Here is a 25,201-nt window from a genome sequence, read left to right as displayed (position 1 = left end):
AGGGGGACGTCAACCTTCACAACCGCCATTTCCACTCCACATTCCTCCTCACTGTCACATTCCTGCCGCTTAGCTGAGACAAGACTGTGGTACGTTCAAGAAAAGTACGTTGCATTTCAACTGGATATCTGATTTTCAAATCTTCCTGATAGGGGGGGAAAAAAGACAGAGGTTGGGCAACAGAGGAATTCCAGTGGAAAGGTGGGGACAGAGACTCCATACTGAAGAGGTTATTTAAACTCTTCTCTAATGTATGTGTGCTTAAAGCCATTCAAAACTCATACAACCATAGTCATGGCTCTGATGAATGAAGTGGGTGGGCAGGGGAGTAGTCTCCTCTCTCATATCGTTGACAGAATGGGTATGTGTCTGTGTGTGTGCATGATTTAGCACACCGAGGTAGCACACTATATAAATACCCCTGTTGGTTTGGTTATTGAAAGAATCATCATTGGCATCACAAAAGCAGAGACTCTAAAAGCCACACTCATCCTCCCCCCTGCTATCACATGACGATGTGATGAGCTCACCAGGCTGTGCACTGCAGCTCCAGAGCCCTACCCCCCTCCGAGCTGTACAACCGCACCTCGGATGAGTGCAGTCCCACGGGCCGCCCACCACTGACCTGGACCAGTGAAGAGCACTTCACCCCCCACCCCCCACCTCCGAACGATCCAGTCTTCTGCCCTGCTTTTCCGGCTCCAGATCCGGCTGTGGTGTACCCATGGGCATCCGGTCCATGCCCGCCTGTGGGGGCCCCATATAAAGAGCTGCTCTGTCTGCAGCTGGCTGTGATGCGCTGAGTTATGCAAGTCTCCTCCTGGGGAAAGCTAACTGGGCACACACGCACAGGCTGTTAGCACTGATCTTAGAAAGCCACTGTTGGATTGATCAGGGCGGGAATGACCTCTTTCCCTGGATTGCGTATCCCAAAACAGACAGGTGCAGAGAAGGACCTGTGGTTTTTTTTATGGTGTAATCGTTTGTATCCTCAGATTTGTATGTGTTTATGACCCATCACCCTCAAGGTCCTCTGGCGTGACGACTGAAGCTGCCTGTATTTTTCCACAATGCTTGCCTGCCAATCCAGGATGGGTCTCAGACTGGGAGACACTGAGTCACTGAAGCATCTGAAACACGGGCTTTGATATGGGGCCACCACAATAATAAGGCCATCTTTCATCCAAATTCACTTATTTGCTGATACTGTTTGTTTGCATGGGCTCCACAAAAGGCCAAATCAGACATGCATGGCCGCGGTCGAACGCAGTAAAAGTAAATGTCAATACAGCAAAGAGGCCATTAGGGGAAGGTGCTGGGGGTGAGTGCGCTACGGGAGAGAGGACCAGCGAGGTCTCAGTGAGGACACACAGGCAATAAGATTTAAGCACCCATCTGATCTTAGTGACAGGCACCCCCATCAAACACACGCGCACACACAAGCAATCCTTTAATGGCTGCCTGCGAAAGACTGAGAGCTGCTGATCCAGAGAGTTGTAGATCACTGTGCTTCTCAGGAACATGAGCCAGCCTGCCCTGTCCTATCCTGGTAAACAACCTGCACCACAGAAAAAGTGCTTTTGAGGCGTCAGTCACAGGCACGGCGTCCGCTTCCCCACCACAGGGAAGCAGCTCACCAGAAAAAAAAGGAGTTCCTCTTTCTTCTTCTGATCTTTTCATACCTCTCTTTCCTCTGTCAGCCTTGCTGCTTTTTAGAATGTCAGTCTCCCCTCTCTTTCTGAAGGCGTGGGGACAAAGACAGAAAAACTGGTGGCATCAAGCTGACTCTCTTTAGCTCTCTCACTCTTTCTCTCTCTCTCTCTCTCACTCTTTCTCTCTCTCTCTCTCTTTCTCTCTCTCTCTCTCTCTTTCTCTCTCTCTTTCTCTCTCTCTCTCTCTCTTTCTCTCTCTCTCAGGACACTGACAGTGAAGGTCGTCCTGTGAAGCGGCCATTGAGAGCACGGCCAATCATTTCCACCCTGAGAAGCGATGGCCCCTGAGTGGGGATGGATCTGACCCTTCTGCACCCCCTCAGAGCCTGCTCTGCCTGGTGGAAAGACAGGCCCGGTTCTCACACATTAGTTATGACACCAGTCATACGTGTGGCTAGCTAAGGAGTGTGTGTCCGTGTGTGTGATAGAAATGAAATGACTCACTGATACAAGCTACTTTTAAAATGAGCTCTTCAACCAGGAGTTTCCTTCATTCCAGTACGAAAAGTAAAAAAAGGTAGAATTAATTCAGGAACTAGTGCATTATTAAAAGAACTGACAGAAGTTCTGCACATGGTGACGAGTCTCCTCCTGTGTGCCGTGATGCTGGTCATGACGCGGTCGTCGCCATAGTAATGCACGAGAAAAGCCCCCACACATCAGCTCTCTTTCATTTCGACACTCTCCATACGACTGCCATTAAGATGGCTAAAAATAAAGCCCCCGGCCGCACTGACAGAGCAGCGGACCTGAGAGTGATAGAGGGAGAGAGGGACTGCAGACCAGAGAGGAGATCATCAGAGAGGTGTGGAGCCTGTGGACCTGAGAGGAGATCATCAGAGAGGTGTGGAGCCTGAGGACCAGAGAGGAGATCATCAGAGAGGTGTGGAGCCTGAGGACCAGAGAGGAGATCATCAGAGAGGTGTGGAGCCTGAGAGTGATGGAGGGAGAGAGGGACTGCAGACCAGAGAGGAGATCATCAGAGAGGTGTGGAGCCTGAGGACCAGAGAGGAGATCATCAGAGAGGTGTGGAGCCTGTGGACCTGAGAGGAGATCATCAGAGAGGTGTGGAGCCTGAGAGTGATGGAGGGAGAGAGGGACTGCGGACCTGAGAGGAGATCATCAGAGAGGTGTGGAGCCTGAGGACCAGAGAGGAGATCATCAGAGAGGTGTGGAGCCTGAGGACCAGAGAGGAGATCATCAGAGAGGTGTGGAGCCTGTGGAGCCGGAGGAGCCTGAGGAGCCTGAGTAACCTGTGTGACGTGCCCTCGGCATGTTGGTCAGCAGGGGAGCGAGCTGAGAGGAAAGACCCGGACAAACCCCCGCGGCTCCTTGTCGTGGCAGGAAGGCTCTTTCTTCAGTGTGTCCACAGCCGTCTGCTTGCCTTCTGTGGCCACACAAAGGATGTCTGTATGGAGTTGTTATTTGGCGAAGTAGTCACTGACTTATTCACTCTCTCTCTCTTTGTAATTCTCCAACCTCTTTCTCCTTCCCACTCTATCCCTCTCTCTCTCTACCTCCCACATGTACCCTCAGCAGTATTACGTAACACACTGCAGGCCTGTACCACACCGTGGTCTTTTTTCTCTGTGTGTGTGTGTGTGTGTGTGTGTGTGTGTGTGTGTGTGCATCTTTGTCTCCGGACTGAAGCATAGATCACACATCTTGTCTGAGAGCCTTTGTGTTTGGTGTCCTGGACAACAATAAGACTAAGCCCTGGGCTAAACTCCAACAATGCTGCTAAAGGAAGACATCTGTGAACCCTTCATCCTCCATTCAGTCAGGTGAATGAGATGAGGATCGTCCGCTCCTCCAGGGAGGTGTGACTGTACGAGTGTTTATACAACAGAATCCTCCATGGCAGGCGCCTCAGCTACTGCCTGGTCCAGGCTACATGGCGGTGAGACTCGTCAAACCCCCTTGGCCGTCTGAACACGGTTCCTGTGTGTGTGTCTGCCTCCGGCACTGCTCTGAGGGAAGCGATCTTCTCATGGTGCCAGGTTGAGTTCCCTTCGCACGTGGAGGTTTGTGGCACGTCCAGCCCCTCTGGCGTGCTCACGCTTCAGTACTCATGGAGGGCTTATGTAAAGCTCACGCGGGATGATACCGCTACTGAAATAGACCACGGAGCTGCCATGTGAGAGCAGACCCCCTTCACAGTCTGGGAGGAAACCGCTGAGCCAACAGCGCCCAGAGGGGCTTCTTCCTAGCAGAGGTCACTGAGGTGAAGGGTACACAAGGTAACCCTGCTAAGAAGGCTACATATTACATAAAGTGTGCATGTTAAAGGTCGGGATAGCCTTTGCGTCTTGAGCAAGATGTTAAAACTCGAAGGAGGACTCAGGAGGTTGAAGATGGTTAGAAAGATGGGATTTATTGCACCCAACTAAGGCCCATAAGGCGGTAAAAACAATAACAATAACAAATAAATATAAATGAAACTTTTCAGAAAGACACAAACATGGGCATCATAGCCACTGACAAATAAGCAATTAGCAATAGTCGACTAGACAAGTAAAAGGACCAAAGTATCTAGTCCACGCGAGCGCTCCAAAGACTTACGTCCTATTAACAGGCAACTCTCCTGGACAAAAGAAAAAGGCAGGTTTAAGTAGCCTTGACCCTTACCTCAATTGGCTCATGCCAATTATTGATTTCAGGTGTGTCAATGGCAGGCACCAACACCTGTGACTCATAGCAGCCATACTTAAACAAACAAATGTCCCACATAGCTGGGAAAATGGACTACACTCACGTAGTATACAGGCTCGGTGACGGCATAGCCGACACATGATAAAGCAGCCAACAACAATTAAAGATAACTCGGGTTAACCCGGAAGTTATAAAGAGCTTTAAAGCTTGCGCTTAATCGCGCCATCTTCACATACAAACAAACGTGAGACAAGACATTGCACGGTGTGGTTATTTTAAACAGAATGACGAGCATAACGAACATATAAACTGTACATGTACACGAACATGCAAAACACACACACAAAACACCTGTACCCAGTCCACTAAAGCAGCAGCCTACAGGCTGCAGTGGCGGGTCACACAGGTGCCCCGTCACAGTGCACAAAACCCTGGACATAAATTATACGTTTTTCTAGTACAGTTGATGTTTTCCACTACATTTTGACTTGTGCAGGATCGTTCTCATTCATACTTCTGCACAAGGACACTCTTCTTGACTTATGGCCTGATCAGCGGGCGGTGAGATTCAAATTAGTCAGGATCTAGACAAGATCAAGATGTGGTCACTTTTCTTGTAATTACTATTTATTCTTGCCACAGAAGGGGGGAGAGTGGTTAAACACAGAGGAGAGAGAGAGAGAGAGGGAAAGAGAGAGAGAGAGTAGATTTATCAGTGTTGAATGAAGCGAAGCAGAATCAGTGCACACACACTGAAGGGCAGACACATAAGGGCCTCTTGACCATTGCCTGGCAGCCCCTAGTATGTTTCTCACTCCACAAACAGTTCACACATCACTCAAAGACGAAACAGATGTCCCCAAGCGCCTGGGTTCAATTTGATGGGCAGGCCTAGCGATCGTTAGCGTTAGCCACCTAAGACCTAATAACGCCATGCTCAATTGGATTCTCTTCCTCTTTATTCACTTGAGCCAAGGCTCATGGACCCACTCGTCCAAGCACATGCAGACACGCACACAGACACCAAGTCCAACAGTACTCAAATACAAAGGGACATGTCATATTTTCTGCAGAACGACGTGGGCTTGGAATCTCTCTTCTAGGAATTGTGTGTTATGCAAGCTTCCTCCCACGCGCAAACACACAACATCCACTTCACTGCCAGCATGAAATGTCAAAGGGGCAGAATGTCCTCAGAACCACTGGCAGTTAGGGGTGGATTGACCACAATGGTGTTGCACTTTGTTTGTGTACTTGACACTGCATGTGGGTGTGTTTGTTTAAGAGCCACAGCATTGAATCATGAGCAGAGAGAGAGAGAGAGATTCCCATCAGAACTGCCTGGACTCCCATCACCTGGCCTGTAAGTTGGTCCGCATAGCTCTCCCAGCAGACGGAGCCAAACTGGCCTGTAAGTTGGTCCGCATAGCTCTCCCAGCAGACAGAGCCAAAGTGAAAGGGGAGCCCTGTGCAGATCATTCCAGTAAACTTCCACCCAGAGGATTGGGCCTCTCCTGCGGGAGCAGCCCAAAGAGGAGGGGTAGCGGTCTCACGTGCGCCCAAACCACAGATCAATGATTGCCTGTTGAGTCAACCTGAGTCTGCTCTTATTGACCAGTCACCCACGCAGGATGATAAACAGTGAAGGGACATCCAGACCAAAACATATTGAGCTGTAAGCCTCCTTGTTACCCCACCTCTACATGGGGAATTACACCTCTGATAGCCTTCCAACGCGATCAATAACAATGTATCCTGTTCACTGCCAGTATAGGTCATTAACCTTCACCGTTAAACCAGTATGAACTTCCGGAAGACACCAGGTAAACATACTGCGTTATCACAGGACACAAATACAAACTACTGTCAATGTCAGAGTTTCTGGTGTCTAGTGATGAAAGTGTGTGTGTCAAGACTTGCCCCCATATTCCCATGAACCAGCTCACACACACACACACACACACACACACACCCTTTCCAGGGACTGTTTAGTATTTCACCCTCCTCTCTTTCTTGGCTTTATTTCGTATGAAAAAGCTGACTAGTTGTAATCTTTCGCAACAGCGGCTGAAGCTCAAGCCCATGTTCAGGCCCTTGTGGCCAGCCCCTCTGCTCCAGAACAAAAGCTGCTGTCTGATTCTGGAGTGGAAAGTTCCACTGGCAGCCACAGGCAGCCATGCGCTGTGCACATTTGAAACTTAATATGCCAGAGCACAACACCATCACACAGTCCTCCCGCCCCAGAGCTCTGAACAGGGGCTGGTGTCAAATGTGGACACTGCATATTAGCTAAAACACGTGTGTGTACACACGCACACACACTCGCGCACACACGCGCACACGCACACACACACACGCGCGCGCACACACACGCACACACACGCACACACACACACACACACACTCCTGTTGGCTATCTACTTGTTGAAATTGAAGAGCAAGCTTTTGATGACCGGGTATGGGCGTATGGAAATGCTTATTCACAGCCTTCATGTGTGTGTAATTGTTGTGACTGGGTCAGTTTGACGACAATAGTAGAGCATAACTACGTATCCAAAATCTCTGAGGGTGACAGAAAGGAAGGGAACGGGAGGAAAGCATGTCAGCCTTCTAAGACTTCTTTAAATGCAGCTGAGGGGCCTGAGAGACCAGAAGAAAGGCAAGCCTTTGTCCTCTGCAGGCACTGGGCGTGTGTTTAAACAGACTCAACGTTTAGCACAATCCCCCAAGCATCTCTTCAAGAAAAACACAATTCCCAGGAGCCCTGAAATATCTAGTACCTCCACCTCCCCCACAAATTACATTTTTTTCAAAATTTTTTTGGCACGCCTGTGCCAAGTTTTACAATAAGTAGGTCAAACTTTAACTGATACCAAGTTGTTTGGACATGAGGGGCAAACTTTGAGTGCCTACCTGGCATATTAACCTGCAACACCGCTTTTTGGATGCCTGCCCAGAGCTCCTTGTCTGTGGGACTCTCAATCAAAACATCAATCATGACAATCCTCTTTGACATCCACACTGTGTTGAGCATTGTGTCCGAAAAAAATGAAGCTAACTCAACCGACACTCAACAACACTCCTTCTAGTAGACGTTCTAGAGGATGCCCATGCCGCTACCACATGCAAACACTCTTATGCAACAACCCTGCTGATTCATTCATCACACACACTGGTGACGCCGGTGAGCCAACGCTGCGGTGACTGTGTGCCCTGGACCCTGAACTTCCCTCATTTGGGGTCCCGTGAAGAAACACAGCGGTCTCAGTGACGAGAAAGAGTCCTGCCAGGGGGGCACATACAGTTGCCTTGGCACTGTGTGAGGGCATCAGGATTAATCTAGGATGAATCCAACTCCTAATCCAGGGCAATGGTGTTGCTGAAGCAGCTAATTAATCCACTTTACTCTAGGGCTGATCTTGCACCAAAGGAGCATAGCTGATGGTGTGTGTGTGTGTGTGTGTGTGTGGGTGCGTAAGTGTGTGTGTGCGTCAGTGTGTGTGTGTGTGTGTGTGTGTGTGTGTGTGTGTGTGTGTGTGTGTGTGTGTGCATGAGTGTGTCTGTGAGAGTGGTGGGTGCCTTTGAGTGTTACAAATGGCAACTGTTGCTATGCACAGACCGAGCAGAGAGCTGAAGCGCTGCACCAGAGATAGCGATAGCTCAAAACATTTTATGGCCTGACCTTTCGCTGCCTGTGTGTCCCTCATTACTCTATTTCTCCTCACCCTCACCCCACCTCTGTCCTCCTCTCCCCTGCCTCGTCCACGGTGGGCTCACACAGTAACACAAGCTGGCGCAAACAAGCACTGGACTGACACACACAGCTGTCACTCCCAGCTCTCTCCCTCTCTCCCCTCTCCCCCCCCCCATTCCCACCAAGGGTCATAGGCTCCTTTCCACTGCAGGAACTAGCAGGACGTTCTAGGGCCCCTGTAGGATCCCTTTCAGGATCATTTTTGGGGGGCAAATAAGTACCGACTACGGGGTAGGTACTGCTGTGTAGCCCACAAACTGCTAGGTGGCACTTGCAGTGATGGTTGACGTTTATTGGTTAAACACAATGTGAGTGGAAGACGACCAGAATAAGCACCATTTTTAAAACAGCAAGTGTGTTACACGCTAAATACAGTTACATGGTAAATACAACAAAAGAAGCTTACAGAGTTGAACAATAGTGGCGCTGGTATCTTCATTTATCAAGTCATTCTGCCATGAAACCATTTGTCCGAGTGATGGCAACTGTATAGCAAAATACAACTGCCAACTCAACCTTGGGATAATCCTACAAAATTCTCTGGTTCAACGGCTTAATATTGGTGCTGCCACTGGAGAAATGTATCATTATTTGGTCGTGCTTAGAATTGACGTTGCATTCAAAAGAAAAAAATGCCTATGCTATGTCAACTTGTCGGTGCGATAGTTCCTGCACTGCAATGGAAATGGAAGAGACAAACAGGAACAATCATTGGGCCATTCCCGTAAACAATCAAGATACTCGAAAGTCCCACAAGTTCCTTCAGTGGAGACGCCTTATATTATCCACAGGGCTCCTAACCCTTGTCAAGCTTCACAAACTCATAAACAAGCCAGAGCCCACTGCTATTTTTAATACAGCTCCACTTATCATGGCCTTGATTCACACCTTAACCCATGCGCACACACACTTTTGCTCGCTCTCTCTTACACACACACACACACACACTTTCGTTCACTCTCTCTTACACACACACACACACACACACACACACTCTCGCTCGCTCTTTCTCTCTCTATCACACACACACACACACATCTCAGTATTACAGACCTGTTGTGGGATAGGTTCATCCTGTAAAGAGTAAACCTGACAAACATGTGGGCTGCTAAATGTCATTTTCTCTCCAAACCTGAGCTGAGCAGGTGAATGACTGTATTTCAGATCTCATATTGGCTCAGTTATGTCTTTATTTCAGATCTCATATTAGCTCAGTTATGTCTTTATTCAGCTTGTTCTCTGAAGAGGGAGCTGGGGCAAATCTATTTTAAACTTCACATGATGGTAGCTTGGCATTCACTTGATTGATGGCCAAACTCTTATGTTTCAATGGGCTGACAAAAAAAATACAGGCCAGTGTTTGTGTGACTGAAACATGTGTTAATCAGGACTACTCTGTGCTCAGTCTAGCCAGATACGGCCTCATATGGCAAAATGGCCCAGACCTCCTAATTAGGTCTTCTTCAATACTCAGCCTAAAGGGGAATTTGGCGTGCACCAAAAGTGATGTCATTTGGTGGCATTTTGGCTGGTCGCACACCTGTTTTTTGTAAGTTACCGAATATGCAAGATGAACACGCTGGAGGCATGAGTCCATGAGGAGATCGATTTCTACAGGCATCTCTATGATCCATGATCCATAGTGAGTCCCAGATGGCACAGAACTTGTGGAGGGAGACTGGAAAAGATGAGACGTTTGTGTGGTTTACTAACCTGATGAAAACCTGAGGGTCATAACTTTAGGGAGGCACCCATAGCAATGCCAGTGTTCATGTACTCCATTATGCAATACCACGCACTTCCACTACCACTTCAAGGCAACATCACAGCTGCGGTCAAGAGGTGTTTTGTCATCTTTTGCTGCCCTCGGACTTGCCTACCGGAATCAGTTGGGTAGGAGAAATTGATAGAACACTGACATAGGAAATTAGTAAGTACTCATATTGGTACTTGTCTCGGCAAATAAACAAATCTAAGTACTCGTACTCTGTCGGAAAGAAGTGGTATCGGTGCATGCCTACAAAACTTTGCATTTAGGCTGTGCACACACGTAACATCTTTTCCTGATGAAAACAAAAACACTTCCATAATGAGTGTCTTTTGTTACCATGACAAAACTTTTGTTAACCTATAGTTAACGTTAGGTAACAGGCTAGTTTTGCTGCCAACCACTAGCAATAAACACAAACACTAACCAGAAACGTTCAGTTTAATAAGAGACCAGAAACTTTCAGTTTTATAAGAGAAGAGTTCAGAGAGTCAAACATGCCTCTAGCTAAAGTATAAAAGGTAACGCCGCCGTGTCAACGCCACAGTTTGCACGCACAAGTGTTCCAGCACCTTAACATTTCTCTGACACTGCCAAGAAAATACACCACCAGCTCCAATATCCTGAAAATTTCTTTTTTATACAGACACGCCATAAATTAGAACCCTAAGGCAGAAACCCTAATTGCAAAAAGATGCAAAGCGACAGAATTAAAGCTCTAAATAAACGCTTCACAGCTTTTTAGAAAAAAATATATTTGGATGTAACCCCTTTGTAATTACCAACATTTTGATTACTCACTGTCATTACATTCTTTCTCAGTAACTGTAACGGATTAAAAAGATTACATTTACAAGATAATGGATTACATTTACTTTGTTATTTAATTACGTAACTCCGCTACATGTAACTAGTTACTCCCAAACCCTGCCAACAGTTAATATCTACAGAACAACTGACAAAGCTGACTGACTGTTAGCTTCTGATCCTGATGGTTTTCCTTCTATAGTCTTTCTACTACCTTAAACTATGATGTTAATCTCTGACAGGCTTACTGATGACTCAAGGATGACTCGAGGAATCAATAGGCTAATAGCAATACTACGTCAAGTATAATCTACACTTGTCAGACCCTAGTACACTCGCTAGAGAGAGGTTTAAGATAAAACATTCAATCAGACTGGCAAAACAGATAAAACATTTAACCAGATGCTGGGAAACAAGGAAATGGTCAGTCAGGTCCTTTACTTTCCATATGCACAGGTGCAGATGTACACGTGCAAGAACTCTTGCACAGTTCCCTCAGTCAGTTTTAAATGGAGAAAAGGACATCAGGCAGATAATGCCTACAAGTGGAGCTAGTGAAGAGGGACACAGTGCTTTAGGGACACCCTAAACCTTGTTAGTTCATCAGGAGCTGGTCAAAAGGTAGTATTCTTCCCGTGTATGGTTAAACCAAATAACACAGTTCTGATAGCAGCTTAGTCTAATGACAATGACATTGTTTTACCAGCATCTGGCCAAACAGCCACTAAATCAAACACTTTCGGAGAGACCACAAGCCCTGAGGCTCTCCCTTTCTTTCATACTTGACTTTTCATGTGTTAACCACAAAAACGTACTTTCAACCACGCCAAGCACTTCACTATATGCAAAGTGAAGTCACCTTTTTAAATCCAGAGGGACAAATCATTGTTACCGTTGTCGGAAAACCAGTTTCTCACTAGCCTTTGGGGTGAGTATCCGGTATTGGGAAGCATGTGAAATCCGGTTCAATGCTTCTTGTTAGGTAATGGTTGTGTAGGTTATATTTTCAACTGTAAGATTTCAAAAGCTAAAGCCATTTCAGGTGACTAGCAGGGTGCACAAACTCCAATTTGTATGTCATGTATACATCAACAAGCAGACATTTCTGAAATGTAGATATGGCATTCATTGAAATGAAAATGTCTTTTGACTAAATCTGTCTGAATCCAATTCACCAAAGCAAACTTGCAGAAACTAACAAGCCACACTAAGCTAATTTACTCGTGATTTCAGAATGCACATTATTTCATTTGCCAACTCCTAAGTCAGAATAGACAACGATATTTGAACATCATCAACAAACCTAAGACCAAAGACTGTCCTGTCCCTCCGTGCATAATATTTTGGCACTAGAGAAAGGTCTGGGGTCATCTTCTCATGGCTAAATTCCCTTTGTCAGAGAACTTTAATTTTCATAATTTGAGACCGTGCCTCAGGAAAGACAGTTGACCCCTTCTCCAAGGGGGGTTGTTTTTTTCACTGCCTGTTCCTACGCAGCCAAAAGGTACAAAGAAAACTGACATCTCTGAACATTGTGCAAAATAACAAGTCCCTGATTACTTCTTAATAGACATTCCCCGAAGGGGGTGGGGTTGGGGGGACCTACACGTAACTGTATGCATTTGACTGTCTGCTCTGGGCTTAGATGCATGGGCTAGTGTTCTGCATACACTTAAATTATATTAAATAAATAAATAAACAAATACATGCTTGCCCACATACATACATGCCGATGCATACATACTTGTTGTGATGTCATATCCAGAAATGTAATAACCATGACTTTATGTGGATGCCCGTCGAGGTTTATAAGCCTAATGGGATAATGTTATCCCGAAGTTGCACGTAAACATAACTGGCGGAATGAAAACGCTATAATGCTTCCCCGCTATAACGTTAAGCGCTGACATCATGCAGTAACGTCCATCAACACGGATCCCCCCACCCCCCACAGACCCACTTCCGACAAAAAATACACCTTATTCGAACAAAGTATAATGAAATCACAGGGGCAACTGCGTTATGTTGTTTATTTTATGTAACCATGCACGTGGTCAGTAGCAATGTCCGCTTGCACACGGATTTGACAGCTATGAGGCTGGATCTGGAACACTCTGTTGCAAGCGCAACCACAGCTAGTAACTCGTTATCCTATTGTGAATGAAAGGTCATTTGCTTCTACCCTTATAAAGTCAACTCGGTTCACTTGTAATAGCTTACGACTGTCAGACAAACACTGCCAATGAGGATGTCAACATTCATGGATAACAAGAAAACGAAAGAATGTAGAACAGTCACTTTGGCACACAAAACGGCTTGCCTGTGCTAATGATAGCAAACGTTACTGTTATCAACACTATCCAATACGAAGTTAGAACGAGTAAAATGTTAGTCTAAAAGCTGCAACTTTTAACAACTAGCTCGTTCATACGTCATATACTATGTCGTTATAAGCGATATGTCTCGTTGATATCGTCAAGGTATAAATTAAAAAAATGGAGTGGCAACATCTTATTTTATCTAACACTTGTGAAGGAGTGGATGCTACGCTAAGCAATATTGTAAGGTTAGCTAGCATACTATCTTTAACGTTAGCGCACTAGCTTGCCATGGAGACAGGATTTTTTTTCTCAGTTCGAGGAGGGCGTGGGGTAAATCGCTCAGAATCTGATTTTGAGGTTGTGATTGTTTTGCTAAACAATAGTAATTTAAAGTCTAAGCAGAGATGGAGAAGATTTTGACGCATCAAATTAACCAACGAGATGAAATGGAGCAAAATGATGTATCGTGTTAACACCCTTACATTGGTTGCTTTAGTACAAAAGGCAGGCTGAAGTGAAAACACTTACCACTCTATCTCTCAGCTCCCGTTTCTTCCCGATAACCACGAGAATGGATTGAGATAAGCCGCGTGCCAGCGGATGAGACGAGGCTTGCTATCTAACCTGTTTGAAATACGCAGGGTTCTAAACGAGACCCGTTTGTAAAAGCCACTTGCTTACCGTTACCTGCTATCAAAAACTATCTCGCCACTTAACTTTACCAAACAAAACAAATACAGAGGAACTTGCATTTAATAATCTTTTGCCCACTACAATAAAGGTTAACACGATATGCTCATTAGATGATATCTGTCTGTTTAAAGACAGGTCTCTCAAACTGGCTGGTCGATTTCTTTATACGATTCTAGCGAACAATTCTGCACGTAGCACACGACAAGGTCCCTCCTCCTAGCCGGCTGAACACAGACAGAGGCAAGACCAGTGTGTACATGGGGATGCAAACGGGCGGGGGGAAGAGGGAGGGGGATGCATAGTCGTGTTGCTGTGCCGCTACAGAAATAAGACAAACCATGCCCTACGTGTACTGAAGAATGTTTCAACCGATTAAAATCCCGATGGTAGAGAGATGGTCTAGTGTGGGGCCCCTAAACTACACGAGGTGACATTTTGTGCGCACAAATTATTATCTTGTAGTAACAAATAGGCCGTGCCGTGATTGTGGTTTGCGCACACGATAATTATCTTGTGCTTACAAGATAACCGAATTATCTTGTTCGCACAAGTTATCTTGTTCTAGTTAGTTACAAAATAGAATAGAAGTGATGCTACTACCAAATCACTAAATGGTTTAGGTCCAGAATACATTTTTGATATGTTTGAAGAATATACACAGAGAAGGGCTCTTGGATCCATGGACCCAGGTCAGCTAGTAGAGCCCAGAGTTAAAACTAAACATGGTGAAGCAGCATTTAACTGTCAACTGGAACAAACTGCCATGTTTTAGATATGCCCAAAATGTAGGCATTTTTAAATCCAGGCAAAAAAACATGTGTCTTTTCATGTGCCTATGATTGCGCTCTAATCCTATATAATAAATCTATTCTTACTGCACTTTACTCTTAACTTAATTATATTGCTTATCTTTTAATTATGTACTGTGTACTTTGTTTAAAATATTATTTTTTTGTTCTTTTAATTACTTACTATGAATTTTCTTTTTAATTATGTATATTTTATATATATTACGTTATTATTATTATTATTATTATTATGAGAGTCTCAAACTATCTCTCTGTGAGGTGCAGCAGGCATCCTCAGCAGATTTGTAATAATGAGTGCCACTGCATGCCAATAAGATGTCTATGACAGGGCTATATTGTGAGAAGGCCAAGTGGGCGTATCGTGTGGCCCCCAGTGAATGGGCAGCCGGGGGTCGAGCAAGAGACAAGGATGGCAGTGCCCACAAAGGCTTTATTGAGCGTGGCACACTGGCAGTAGACTGGCACTAGTAACCCTGACATGCTGGCCATTAAAAGGGGTGTGGGCGAGCAGGAAGCCTAGTAACAGAATGTCAATTCAGATATGAAGTAAACACCAGCCGCTCTCTCTTCATGTGGACCATTATGTCTGCTATTTAATGTTGCACTTGTAACTTGTAACGGCATTTGCTCATAAGGCCCTCAAACCTTAGACCTTAGTTTTGGCAGAAGTCTGCATCAAAAGCCTATTTTGCTCAATTGCTCAAAGAAAGCACCCATTCTGATGCAAATGAACATCCTAAGGGTAGCTCCTAAACGCACAAATGTTTTACGGTCGTCGTTAGAGCTGATGGTGTTGACATTTACATGACCACTGAGACATGAAGAGTATACACAGATCTACATTTCCACCCCTATTAGGACGGCAGCTGACTCAAAACAGTAATCCTTGCTGTCCTGTACTTTCCTGTCACCTTCCTAGTTTTATTTTTGTCATAGCAGTTCAACTTACTGAATAATGCTGAATCTCGACAGCTTTCATGGAACAGTTCAAAAGTCCATGGGGGTTTTGCATGCTTTTAAGAAAGGTAGCTTGCTAGTTTAAGACCAAAACTCCTACCCTGCTTTAAGTGTTAGTACTGAGGCATCTTCAGTTCAATTGATGACCTTTCACATTTGTAGTGTTGGTCTGAACATGTTGATGTTTGCTTATGTGTTATTAGGAATATGATTTCGTGTAAATAGATTTTATTTCTCTTGCATGACATGACAGTTGGCCGTGCCCCTGTGTTGTGGGGATTGCATGGAGACTGATCTATTTATGGCACATAGTAGGCCTGCAAACTCCCTGAACCTTTCATCTCAGCCTTATTGATACCCTGGATAACATGTTCCTTCAGAATTGATTGAGGGAGAAAAAGAGTCTGCAAAACAAATCTTGAAGCCGTGTTGACTGTGAGGTGAGAAATGTCTCACAGACTGGACAAAGACTAAGAGGTCCATCAAGACCAGTCAAGAAGGACTGTGGGTAGGGCAATTAACATATGAACTACCTGCCAACAAGGCATTTCAACATTAATTAAATGAAAGTTTCAAGACAGAACAATCCCTGTGTCGATGTGAGGAAGAATATTCTTCTTTTCGTGAGTTTAGATCAGCAGGAGTGAGGAACAAAAGAAGGGAAGTGTCCTTATATGTCAGTTGTTGAACAATAACAAAGAATTTATGTGATGTTTTGGGGTATTTATGGGTATTTCACTTTCTTGTTTTCCACTGGTTTATGACTCACCTGTAGAGTGATTCACAAAATGTCCGGAAATCCGTTAAAAGTTCTGCCGCTCTTAGGCCAGTGTCCACTTTTGAGTATGCTATTATACTTTACTGCCGCCAAACATATTACTTTTATAGCACTGCTTCCCTCTAGTGGTGAGATAGGTCACTACAGCAAAGGTCACTGGAGGTGCTGTCTACAAACAATGCCAAAACACACCAGTATATAAAACAATGTATGGCAATAGTACTTACTAATATAACTTGCATTATTATGGTACATATTGTACCTAGGTAATTACCCATCAGTGCCAGCAATGCATCATTGCAAGCATGACCTTGAAATGGTTACATGTATGAATGGCACAAGTGTCTACATTGGTGGTTCCTATGGTGTCATTTTTTCTATTAGAGAAGGGATGGCTTGGTTATGAATACAGAGGTTGATTTTGGGACATGTTTGGGATGTTTATAGCCCTATAATGTCTGTCTGAACGGCACAGCATTATGTTATATAACATTATGTAAAAGCCCACCTCCCAGCCTGTATATACTTACAGAGGCAGCAATAAGGTTGTGATATGCCCATGGTCACGATCTACACAAAGACCCATAGAGATCTGGTTATCGGGCTGTGGGGTGTCTTTTAGTCGCGAGGGTCAGCCTAGGTCCCCCTCTGCCCTTTCATGTCCAGTGTACCCAAAAGGTCATTTCCTGGTTTGTAGTTTGTAATGATACAGCCCAAGAGACTCTAAGAGAGATTGATTTCACACAGAGCACGCATGTATGTTAGCAATCAGAATGTCCAATCTCATGATAGATCATCATCAGATGACGGTAGAATGTTCTATGGCTGAAGGCATTGTTGGCATGACTATACAATGGATCTTCAGTGTATTAATGCTTTTATGGGATAGTTACCAGTTACTTAACTAGATTTATTAAAATCTTACATTTTCTCCACTCATGTTGGTGAATTCTAAGTCGAAGTTCAGCCTAGTTTTCATCCTGTTGTTAGTTCAAAAGACAATTTACCAGATGGCAATTAGGTTTAGACATCTGTGAGCCTTGCGCTCAATACATGCATTGATACAGTGGCAAATCTGCAGGGATAGCCAGTAGCATTCAGAAACAGCGGAGGGCAGATCGGTGAGCTGTGGAAACTATACCACTGAAGAAAGTAATGTAGGAAGATCCTATCACCCGCATTATAATGCCGTGTATTACAATATGGATTTCCAAAATAAGCAGTACAGATATGAATATGAGCAGGGATGGGCAGTATTTCTGACACATGTATTCAAAATATGTATTTGAAGTCATATCGAAATAGTGTAGTGTGTAGTATTTTGCATAAAAAATAATACAGAAAATAATTTTCCCAAACAAAAAAGGATATCACATGGGTGCATCTGCTGAACACTTTGCCCATGCTTGTTTAAGACACATGGAAAGTGAAAGATTGATGTCACATTTGTCTTCTCTGATTTAATGTCACAAAAATGATGTCTGCTATACCTTCTTGACATGGCTATGGCCATCAAGCTGGCTGGAATACTCCCCAACATGATACAGTGCTTCTCAAAACAGATTTTTAACGTGCCTTGTTAAGCAGTGAAAAGCTGTCTAATATGATCAAACAAGGTTGAGTGGAGGTTTGTGAGATGATGTCCTGTTGCCTTGGAAATATATTTCAATATATATATATATACATTTTTAAAATGCAAAATACTGTAGTTTTTTTTATGCATGTTGTGGTTGCTGTATTTTATTTTGATACTTTACAACTTGAGTATTTTATTTATCTCCGTATCTTTTTAGATTTATTTAGCAGTTAGCATGTAAGCAAGCTTTTATCAGTGCCATCTGGGCTCTTGGTAGGTTTTTATTTAGGTAATTTAATGATGTAATTTATACTTCAGCAATTAAAGTCACGCATACATCCCAGCGGGACTGTAAGAGACGTAATGAAGGCGTTTTTAAAATACAGCTAATGGATTAGCTCTGTAGTCTGTTGCTGGTCCTTCTGGTGATTATCAGAGGATGAGAGTGTAGCATGATCATGGCCTCTAGGTGGCGACCAACTTCCACTAAAGCCAAAGTGCTGTGACCTGTGCTCCACATCAGTGCCTCCTCACCAGCCTCTGCGTCCCTCATTTAATTGGGCTGATGTATGGCTCGGCTCATTCTTTTCACACGGCCTTTTGTTATTTGTGATGGTCCAGGAGTATTACCTCTGGAGAGTTACATAAACTGGAGCTTTTATGTGAAGTTGCCATGGTTTTCAATTGTGGGCTGGCTGGCTGACTGGCTGACTGGCTGGCTGGCTGGGTGTTTCAGAGTCACATGTACTCACACGAGCCACCAGTGGCAGCAGATGCTACTCTAGCTGCATGTGTTTGAATTTTCTGTAACCATGAATTCGTTGCTTCCTCTCTCTCTCTCTCTCTCTCTCTCCGTAATTCTCTTTCCCCCTGTCTCTCATTCTGTTCACGTGCACACACACAAACACTAACAGGTTCAAAGTGTTTTGGTTCTGTTCCGTATACCCAGGGTCACTTCTGTCTCACATGGGGCAGGGCAGGATGCTATCATACACTGCTCATGTCCTTGAGTCTCTCCATGTGTCTTCTCCCGCATCATCCCTGCGTTTGCAGAGAGACAGACTCGTATGAGACCACCTCTATGCTCTTACAGAGATTTGGCAACAGTGTTTTAAATAAAGTCTGCAACCATTCATTTACCTTACCATTTCTTATGTAACTGTTATTTTTTTCTTTTGTGAAACTAACCCATTCTGTGCTCTGTTTAGTTAATGGGGGGATTGAACATATATATCACATGCTCTGTGTCCTTTGCTGTAGGGAAGATGACTGAGGAACAGATGTCAGAAATGACACCTGCAGAATATAACAGATTGTCACAACTAAATAATGGAGGAGACTATTTTTGTAACAATTTTTAGTGCTTTTAGCAATGAGACACCACAGAGACCATGATCTGTAAAACAGTCTTGCTGTTTCATCCTCAAATGATTGTGTTGCATATAACATCATAAGTAAGCTTAAAAGAAGTTTAGGTGTGATTTGGGAATTTCTACAAAATGCAAGCTGTAGTCTTTTTTTTGGAAAGAGTAAGAAATAGAAAAAAAATCCCGGACAAAATTGTACATTTTCAAAACTATACAGAAGTTTGTGTTAAAACTCAGGTCGTGTCCCAGTCTGTTTTGTGTCTCCTTGTCCCTCCCTCAATTTCTCTCTCTCTCGCTCTCTCTCTCTCTCTCTCTCTCTCTCTCTCTCTCTCTCTGTCTCTCTCTCTCTACCTCATTGTTGCCCTCTTGTTGCAGATGAGAGCCTGTAATGGCTGTAGACCGTGTCCGTCCTGCGCATGTTTTGACTGGCACCAAGCACTCTCCGATCTATCATCTTGCTAGATCTAGTGTAAAAATACTTGATCAGCAAGTGATATGTGCTGCCCTGCATACCAGACTAAACAGATCCCACCCAATAGCAGGCTGCACATAATGAGCTGAGCTGAAGAGATGTAAGATGTGACCAAGAGGAGACACAGAGTAAAAGTGCTGGTGTAATGCGTAGGACAGCTGACTCATGCACTCAGGCACTTGCAGTGGCATGCATGAACATGCTGACATGCTGCCGACAAAACAGAACATGTCGGAGGTCCTGGGTCTCACTTCCTCACTGCTGTGTGTGTCTCAGAGCGGGCCAACCGTTTTAAACCCAAAGGGATTTGTTCAGTAATATTTTCTTTTGTCTGAGGGCTTGGGTATGAATTGCAAACTGAATTGATTACACACACACACACACACACATACAAACTGTTAATCGCTTTCTGAAGAAATACTCACAAATCCCTATCCTTGCTTTGTAATATTCTTTTATGTTCAGCTCCAGCTCCAGCATAACCCTCAGAGTTATGTTTTCAGTGTGTGTGTGTGTGTGCGTGTGTGTGTGTGTGTGTGTGTGTGTGTGTGTGTGTGTGTGTGTGTGTGTGTGTGCGTGCATGCGTGCGTGTGTGTGCGTATGTGAGTGTGTGTGTTATTGGGCTGTGGGATGTCTTCAGACCAGAGTTATTTGTGTTTGGCAGCACTCTAGTGCTGCAGTAGACTGGGTGGGCGTGTTGGCTGTATATCCTTCCAGGGAGGGTCAGTGTGGAGGGGAGATAAAAGAGGGTGTGGAGACCCTATCTACAGCTGATTGGGAGTCCATATGTTTGTGCTCCCCCTACTGGCTCCACACCCGGGCCACACACCCAGGCCCATTTAGAAAATAAACAGCACCATCAGTCCCTTTTCCTTACTGCAGATTCCCTGTCACTCCGGCCCTCACAACTTGTTGTTGGACTGCTGACCTTGAGCACAATGTGTCCAGGGGTGAGTTTCAGAGAGGTGTCGCTGAGGTGGCATTTTAAATGTGTATGTGTTAAAATGTTCTCTCTGTACTTGCCATCGGGAGAGAACACTTCTAGTGGACATGGGGAGCTGAGCTCCTGGGGCGGTTGGAACATGAGTCCTCCGAGCCCTGGGTCTAAGAGTGTGATTGTGTGGGGGAGGTTTATCGAATGTTTATGGAACAATGATGGCTATGATGAGACCACGGGAGCATCTGAGTTCTGCACTGTGAAGTGTAACTGTCACCAGATCAGTTTTGTGACACAACCACTTTACCGCATCTATTGGGCCAAACCATGTGACTGTCTTATGGCTATTATTTGCCATAATGATGAACATCGACACCTGAATAGCCTGAATGGCTAGATGTGAATTTGAATATGATGGGAGAGGGTGAAGGGAGCTGGTGTTTCACACTGCAAAAGACCGTTCTGAAGTCTCTTAACACAGTCTTGCCTGTGTGTGGGTACAGCTGACTTGACCTTTCACTGCACTGCCAGTCACATGCTGAGCTGAGCCCTGTGTTTTGATACATGACACCCCAGCTGACAGATATCCGAGTCCTACCTGACGCAGGCAGTGCTGTAGTACCAGCCTTCACCTCAGGACTCATATGACAAACACACACAGGCTCAGAGCGCAGGCAGTGCTGTAGTACCAGCCTTCACCTCAGGACTCATATGACAAACACACACAGGCTCAGAGCGAGGGGTTTGTGGACTAAGTGTGTTCATAATCACATGCAATGGGCTTTGATTCAAACCCTTTTGTTCATAGAGTTGAACATAGTATGGAAAGTGAAATGTTATGAGGTCATTCTACTGCGTACCACACTGATGAACTGCAATACAGTCCTTCAACCTACATGTTTAGTCCTGTGTTCAGCCATGCGGTATGTATATTTATGTTTCTTCTTCAGAAACCAAAGGCTCAAATTATCTTCACAGAAGGCACAAAACATATCGGCAAATTCTGGAAATCACATCACAGAAGATGAAAAACGGTCTCTGTATATCTGAGTGTAATTTAAACATCCTTTGATAATTTGTGCTTCTGCACAGAATTTCCCAAAACACCGCATTTAGAATAAGAGAAGAGAGAACAAAAAAAAATGTAAGTTGCAACATAAGCCCCCTAATCTGAGGAAGGAAAGCACTCTGTGCACAGTAACTCCCCACAAACATCAGCATTCTTCATCACATGCCAGAAACTCATGCTGTACCTAGGCACGCACGTTTAGCACCAAATGGTTCACATAGTGATGAGAAGCACCTGGATCTTCTGATGTGTGTGGATGTCGCTGATTGATGCTGCGTTTGAACAGTAGGACGACTGGGAGGAGGTCAGGATGAGGAGGCCGTCAGGCTCATCCCTTTCCTGTGCACACGTCTAAAATAAACCCCTGTTGCCCTGAATTCAACCTGGCAGGTTAAAGGTCTCCTCTCCCCCCACAGTCACGTTGTCACCATCAGAGGCTGAAGATGAACGTCAGACGATTGTTTGAGAGGTGTGGGCCGCACGGAGGCTTTTCCTTCTCTGGGTCCAGGCAGGATGCCGCTTGTGTTATTGCAGACCCACCCACACACACACCCAGCTTCCCCACCCTAAGAATAGAAAAGTGCAGGGGCAAAGAGGATGGCCACACACTGCAGGGTGTAGGCTATACACACACACACACACACACACACACACACACACACACACACATGCACACCAGTGAGTTCTTCTCCTAACAGCCAAAAACATCAAGTGTGGCTACATTTACAGGGCCAAGTGATTGTTACTTTTCTTATTATGACACAGTTCTCTGAACTATTTAGTTGAGTTTCCTAGATGATTATATCTGATTGCATCCCTGAACAGCCCTCTACTTGCTGTTGTTGAAGTTATCACCCTGACAATTGTCCCCAACCAAAGCATCATAATGCCTGTGTCTGAGTCGTCATGTGAATTGGAGTGCGCATACTGTCCCTGATTCTACCTGCCTCCTCTGCCAGGTCTGAGTATGACCAAAGACCATCACTCCAGGCTGCTGAGACAGGGGAGAGCAGGAGGGATGGGTTGGTCTGACAAATTACCAATAAAATGGCACATGACTCAGCACAAGACACGATAGAAAGTGTACCAACATTTTATTACTGACACAAATCATCTATGCATTTTCTCACATTTAGTTATTTTTATGAATATTGTATCTATATTTCTTGTATATTTCTCAGTTGGTAGACTAAGGTCATGGGTCAATGTCTCTGGGAGTACTCTGGGCGATAGGGGTGAAGTGAACAGTCAGTGTAAGTCACATTCGACAAAAGTGTATCAAATGAGATACATACCTCCATGTGGATCACCACCGATCAATCTGCATCTCATCTTAAAGTGGAAATATTGTAGCATGCAAGGCACTCCCAGGTGCGGATGTGAATGACGACTATAGGTAGTTTAATGCATTAATGTTAATTCCCTGCTTAATGTTCAGTATTGGAGTGTTGTTTATCCTCAGATTGGATCTCATGGAAGAGGAAAGCGGAGAGTGTGACCCAATAGATCACAGCTTGTTGTGTATACAGTACTATATGCACAGAAGGCATCATTAGTCATGCTGGAGTCTGCTTCACAGCAGAAGGAAACAGAGGGCCTGTAGCTACTGACAGAATTTTGCTGGTTTTACATGACAGTCTTGTGTAACAGCAGAACATAAAATAGGTCATCATCACAGAGCTTTCTATTTTCTCTCACTTCTGATGCCTGGCCAACAGCGTGCACATGCTGCACCACAGTGAAACAGGCACAAATCTGCAAACATGCGATCAGCACCTACACCTACTGGATAGCATCTGGTCATTTGGGAATAAAGTGTCCCTTTCTGATGAATATGAGAATGACAGCTAACAGCTAGTATAGCTGCTAACATTGACAGCTGACAGCTAACAGTGTTATCAGAGCAACGAATGGAAAGCTGAGAGGCATCAATATATACATTTGTTTTTATCTCTCACCTCCTATTTTCACCACGGAAACTCTCTCCCTTCCTTTTCCCATGGTGATCTCACATGGAAACCTTTTCGCCAGCCCCACAAAATATATCTCTGCCCTAAAATAAATTGTAAAACCTTCTCGTATGGAACATTCTCTGAGAAAGCGATTAAAGTGTCCTTGATGAGAAAATAATCAAAGAAACAAAAGATACATTAACCATTCATACCCCATATTATTTTCCTTTAAAACCCTAATCCACTAAGCAATTTCTGTGAAATGACTACCATTACGATTTACTCAGATTTAGGGTATTATTATTATCATACAGTTCAGGAAGATATTTTCTCATACCCTTAATGAAAGTGTGTGTGAGTGTGTGTGTGTGTGTGTTTTCCACCATTGTAGATATGTAAACAGCAAATAAATGTGACATTGTGGAAGGGGTCATTGCAATTATTTTGGAGTGCTATTTAAGTTTAAACAGCACTTTTGCTCACCCATTTCTAAGCCCTTCTTATGTAAGCTGCTTAAAACTAGGCGAGCAAGCAGCCAGCTGACTTGTCTGCATCTTACTCTGTTTTCCATGGTACAGCAAACATGCTGAGATGTAGCATTCATGCCTGGGATTTAGTGTTTCGCTTGGTTACGGAACTCTGAATCAATTCATCACAATCAGGGGGGGCTTCTGGCCAAGAGGGTTGCGCAATAGGTGGTCTGATTTGGGGTGCAGAAAAGAGATGGGGGCGAAAAAGAAAGAATCAGTGAGCAAAGAAAAACATTTCACCGAGCATACAAGACTGTTTTTTTCCGGTTCATTCAATGTGAGAGGCTTTGGCAAGAAGGAATGTATCCTTTCCTGACACTGAACTCAGATGGATTGTAGCTTGCTTCTCATTCTGCAAATATTGGCAAGACGAGGGTGATCTGGGTGAACTGCGGTCAAGCTACAGTTGTTACTAACTTTTTATTCAATATTATCTAACAATTTCAGCTCCATGAAGGCCTCCTCCTCTGGTAGCAGGGTGGCCATTGAATCTTTGGGTTGGGAAAGCAGTGAGCAGTCCCTTCTGTCTTTGCATTCCAGCCCCATCTGTCCTACACTTCCCTCCTAATGCTAGAACTCTCTCTCTCTCTCTCTCTCTCTCTCTCTCTCACTGTGTCTACACCTAAAATAACACTATGAACTCAAAATAAAAAATATAAACTCATTGAAGGAAACTGAATCATGTTGACCTGAGCCCCCTCACTCAATCTGTTACCCTCAGCCCAATATGAAAAACCCTTGTTTTTCACCCCATGCTACTTCACCTCTCAAAACTGGAGAGATGAAAAGCTGTCCTCGTCTATGAAAGACAGATTCTCACCGCAGATGGCTGATCAAATGGCTCTTCACCATTCAGGCAGAAATTCCCCTTTGCCTTAGACCCTCATCTCAGTGAAGCACCTTGTCCTCTCCACGTCAACAGTAAATTCAGCCTAAAGCTACACATTAAACTGCTGCCACTTCAAAATCGAATGGTTTCAAGCTTGTTATATACATCAAAGCCTAACGACAGACTTGACTTTAAATTACTCCACACACAATTGTACC

At 44.5% G+C, this 25,201-nt stretch overlaps 1 protein-coding gene across 5 annotated transcripts in view; it reads right to left on the bottom strand.

Annotated features, from left to right (window-relative positions):
- rnf24 (ring finger protein 24) overlaps window positions 1-13,958 on the bottom strand; it is a 35,064-nt gene extending 21,106 nt beyond the window's left edge. For 4 of the 5 annotated variants that reach the window (XR_001162550.3, XR_001162551.3, XM_031560489.2 and 1 more), the window contains exon 1: window positions 13,543-13,958. The gene's annotated coding sequence lies outside the window, so the exon portion shown is untranslated. Of the gene's footprint in view, window positions 1-12,437; window positions 13,523-13,542 lie in introns of those variants that run through there. The other variant, XM_012831800.3, reaches the window with a different exon arrangement.
- Window positions 13,959-25,201: the final 11,243 nt, after the last annotated feature.

The sequence above is a fragment of the Clupea harengus genome, chromosome 22 (genome assembly GCF_900700415.2).
Source record: "Clupea harengus chromosome 22, Ch_v2.0.2, whole genome shotgun sequence".
Classification (NCBI taxonomy): Eukaryota; Metazoa; Chordata; class Actinopteri; order Clupeiformes; family Clupeidae; genus Clupea; species Clupea harengus.
The sequence above is the reverse complement of the archived record's forward strand: the minus strand, read 5'-3'. Positions and strand labels throughout refer to the sequence as shown.